This window comes from Jaculus jaculus, chromosome 18 (genome assembly GCF_020740685.1).
Source record: "Jaculus jaculus isolate mJacJac1 chromosome 18, mJacJac1.mat.Y.cur, whole genome shotgun sequence".
Lineage (NCBI taxonomy): Eukaryota > Metazoa > Chordata > Mammalia > Rodentia > Dipodidae > Jaculus > Jaculus jaculus.
The window spans coordinates 48184632-48189170 of NC_059119.1; the positions used below are offsets into that span (position 1 = coordinate 48184632).

Genomic DNA, 4539 nt, shown 5'->3' on the forward strand with positions numbered 1-4539 from the left:
TTGTTTGCAACCAAACTATAAGCATTAAGGGAACCACGAATAAATATTCCCAGAAATACTGAGGGTCTGTCACAGAAAATGCAATCTGGACATTGTTGTCCAACAGGAGAAACACTCACAGCTTTCAAATTTAGGACCACACTTGAAAAGTTAAAAGCAATTATTCTGAAAAAAAAAAAAATTCTGAACAGCCCAAGTTTTACTCTAAGCAACTCTATAAATGCATTCATTCCCTGCATACAAGTGCACACCACATGATCCTTAGGTTACCAAGGTTCCAAATGGGATTAAGAAAGAGACTTCTCAGACCCTTTAAAGATGCTATGCTTGAGAAGCATTTTTATTAATGCAAAATTTTTTTGAAAAAGGGTTCCGTCCACTAGACCACCTTGAACATTTGTCACAGAACAGGCAGGAACAGTGCCTCTGTTCTGCAACCTGACCATTGGAAAAATGAGTATTTTATGTTGAGATTCGTGTTTCTCTTTCACCCCCAGGTAAGGTGCTGGTGTGGAATCTAACACTTGTTACGCATTTGGGGTGTACTTCTTTGTGTTAAGAAGATACAGACAGCTCTTACCCAATTTTGGCCTCACTGCTGCCAGCAGGCTTTGTGGACATTTCTTAAGCTGCGAAAAATTCCAATATATTTTTTGATTATTTCCACAAAGGCGTATAGAGTGTGTACATTACACATAGCAGTATTATTGACCTGAACTGGCCTGGTGCTCCCTTTTTTTTTTCTTCTTCTTCTTTTTGCTGATTCAGCACACAATTCCTCGTTCCCAGATTACTAAAACAACTTTGCTCTGGGGTAAAAGGCTTTTGCAGAAAAGCAAGGGGGAACAGAAATACAGAGGGAGTCTTATTTTCACCCTCAGTTATACCAAGTCCAAAGGTAAACACAAAATCAGAACAGACTTGTTTTGAGGCTCATGAAGTTCCCAATCATAGGCGCAAGGGCCCCCTCCCATCCACACCCACAACCACACCGTGGGCGTCTTATAAATTGGAACACAGCTTATTATTATTTATTATTATTATTATTATTTACTGATGAACTTGACCCAGCTCTCAGACGCAGGACTCCTGTCTGTCTTAGCTTTGTGTGCAGCCCTGGAAGTGAGGCGGCTCCATCACATCTTTTATGGACTTGCCCCAGTAAACATTTAATAAAGAGTTTTATACCGAGAAATCTGTGTATGCCACACTTACAAATACACTTGTAGCGCCTGGAGTGGAAACACTGCAGACTTTCTCTGTGTGATTCGCTGGGGACACCTCTGAAACTTTAGGGGTGTGTGTGTGTGTGTGTTCACCAGACTAGAACGCAGTACCCCCAGCAGAAACTGTCGGTTCCCATACACATCCAACCGTTCCTGAAGTTCGGTTCTCCGCGCCCTGACGCACTCAGCAATCTCGTGCAGCGGGCATTCGCAAGCTGGCTGGAGGGATGGATGGGGTAGGCAGAAGATACTGAGCCTCGGGGTGTCCGCTGCAGTCCACTACCCCCCTCTCCATGACCCGCTCGCTAATCAACGCAAATATCTTCCGAGGGCTAGGCCTGCAATTGGCAATTCCAGGGAAAGAGAGAGGCCACCAGCTGAGCTTTAAATAAGTACAGATGTGACAGGCACAGGAGAGACCCCAGGGAGCGCAACCTCTCCACCTCGTATCTCCTTCCCTGCGCGCAGGCCAGGGCTGGGACTGCAGAGCGGTGGCATGGCTGAGGGTGGGGTGACAGCTGAGGGGGAGAGGGGACACCCAGACGCCCAGAGTTCCAGGGCGGTGCAGAGAGGGAGAGCGTGAGTCTAATGGGCCTCGCTGCTTTTGCCCCGAAGTAGCCTGGCCGCCCCCAGACTTCGAGACCAGCCACAATCTCGAAGCTGGTCAGCCGGACCAAGGGGGAAAAGTGTGGCACACCCACAATAGGACCCGACCCCGCTGCCAAATAGCCAAGTCACCCCACGGACCAGGACCAACACTTTCTCCAACACAGCGCGATCGCGGGTAGCCGGACCCGGGGTGGGGGGCGGTGGCTGGATTCCGGTCCTGGGGCTAGCTGGGTCCCGGTCCTGGATAAGCGATGCATGTGGAGGCGTCTGGCCTGCAAGGGCGCAAATGCGCTTGCGGTGGAAGGTGAACCCCCGGGGGGCAGGCCCTACACCCCAGGGACACGGAAAGAAACTGTCCCGCGGCCAGGAACCCGCCACCCACGGAGTCCACAACAGGAAAGGATGGGAGGTAGCTAAGACAAGAGAACCGACCCCGTGCCCATTACCGGGAGGTTTGGTGTGCCGCAGGCCGACTAGGGTGCATCTTAGCGCCCCGGGCTTCCCAGATCCTACGGCCACTGTCAGGCCTTGTGCTGTTCCCCCCTTCCAACCAGCGAACACCCCACCATCACCCAGAACACACATACGCACCCCTCTGCCCATCCTGGTCGGTCTTGGAAGGTGCCAACTCCGAGGGTGGCGGAGATCCGAGCAGCGACTTCTCTGGGACACGGCACCAGTCCGCGGCCCCCCCGCGCGCGCATCGACCCGTGCGCCCCGAGGGAACTGCGCAGCGGGTAGCGATGGGTCCCCCTAGCCGAGCCGGTCTCCACGCAGCGCCCCGCCGCCTCGGCCAGCCCGGGAGCCCCGGGGTCTCCGCAGCACACACCGCTCCCACTCCATCCCGCCCACCCGTGCGCCCCGGGCGTCTCCCCACTTTTCCCGGTCGGCGGCGTAGCGCGAGCTATGGGCAGCTGCAGATGCTCGGGGGGGGGTGTGGATGGGTGGGTGGGGATCCCCCAGGCTGGCGCTGCAGCGTCCCGGGCACCTGCACCCACCTCTCCAGCTCGTCCCTCCCTTGCGCGCGCGGAAATAACACCTGGCTCCAGAGCATTTCAGCCAATGCTCCCGGAAGAGTCGGCGGCGGTGGCTACCAGGACGATCGGAGCGCGCCCCGGGGCGCCGGGGGTGGGGGCGCAGGAAGGAAGCGCGGCGAACTGACCCTCCCCCGGGGCGACCCAGATTAGCGTGGAGCTCTCCTCCCCAGGGAAGAGGCAAGGACGCTTGAAAGAGAGCTTCGAGTTTTGCCCAAGGACTCTCTCCAAACCTTTAATTCCATTCTGCAAACCTGGCAGAAAAAAACCTGGAAATGCTGCTTGCAATAAAATGCAAAAAAAAAAAATTAAAATTAAAAAGTTGAGATTTATTGGTGTAGGTCCTGTTAAAGGGGCGCAATGCAGGCAGGATACAATATGACAGTTAAATGCCGAGTGATGAGACTGCTGGATTGGACGTTCTTGTGGATCTCTCAATTATATTAATTTTTTTTTAAGTCAGGGTGTAGCTAAACATGTTTTCCTACAGCCATCAATCCCAGGTATACGGTTACTTTACCCATGCAAGGCTGGTCCACGTACAACGTAAGCAAACTAAAGAACGAAGTCCCCGCGTGTACTTCATTCCATCATTAAAATTTTTTTAAAAAAATTAAAAAGCCGATGGGTTGCATGGTAAATCTAAATCACAAAGAGCCAAATCTAGCTGCCCTTGCCCGGACGCTGTGTGGGCTTTCCTGGATCCCAAAGACGGCGAGCTGCGCTGTCAGTATTTTGTTCTTGGGGTGATGGGATAAATTGTCCTTTGGAGCCACCTCAAAGTGTTCAGGCATGAGATGCGCTAAGCGTCTTTATTAAGATAGTTTGGGACTGCCCGGGCGCAGGTGTGGGCTGATTCAAGTTACTTGGTTTTGTGTTTTTCTAAAGGGTCACATGTACTAGGATCTGGCTTTAGGGGATGCAGTGAGAATAAGATTTCCTGAGTGAAATGCCTGCATGCTCAGCCTCCCCTCCGCCCCCCGGGTGAAGGAAACAATGCAAATCTGCCAAGGCATTCGCAGATGCACCCTGAAAAAAAAAAAAAAAAAAAGAAATGATGCCTCTGTCAGCATGCGGGGCTCATAAACCGAAATTTATTTACTATTTGCCTTCGGTGAACCAAATGACTCCACCGTTTTGAGCTCTGTCCCGAGTAAGCAATTAGTCAATTAATCAGTCGATCTCTAGACTCGTGCTCATTTAATGGTAAATTAATGGGCACTATGATCCTTATTGTGGGGATTTTGAGTAGCCAGGGAAATAGTAGTGTGGTAAAACAAAACAAAACAAACACGAATTTCACAGCAAAAATTTAAAAAAAAAATACAAGTTCACAGTCAAATTTCCCAAACTTGTAGAAAATAGTAACAAAAATTACTAAAGAATCTTTAAAAAAAAAAAAACAACTCATTTTGGAGCCAAAGGAATAAAATTAGAAAACAAAATCAGAATGATTGCAACAGCTGAGGATACCGCTGCCTTGCCTACATGGTACATACGTAGCTTTGAACACAAAAATTCAGAGGCCTTTGCAAATCCTGGGGAAGACAACGTGGGCTCTGTCAAGATAGTCATTTTTGTCTTATGTAACAGGAAACTAATAAGCTATGTTGGTTTTATTCCCTAAATATCAGTGATTTAAATTTCCTGAATATAAATGACTGTGAGGT

At 50.0% G+C, this 4539-nt stretch overlaps 1 long non-coding RNA gene across 1 annotated transcript; it reads right to left on the minus strand.

Annotated features, from left to right (window-relative positions):
* Positions 1 to 311: 311 nt before the first annotated feature.
* On the minus strand, positions 312 to 2552 carry LOC123455816. The gene is made up of 2 exons (XR_006634157.1): positions 2427 to 2552; positions 312 to 2107 (listed from the first exon to the last, which is right to left on the minus strand). It is a non-coding gene; the product is annotated as an uncharacterized LOC123455816 (long non-coding RNA).
* Between the last annotated feature and the right edge of the window lie 1987 nt (positions 2553 to 4539).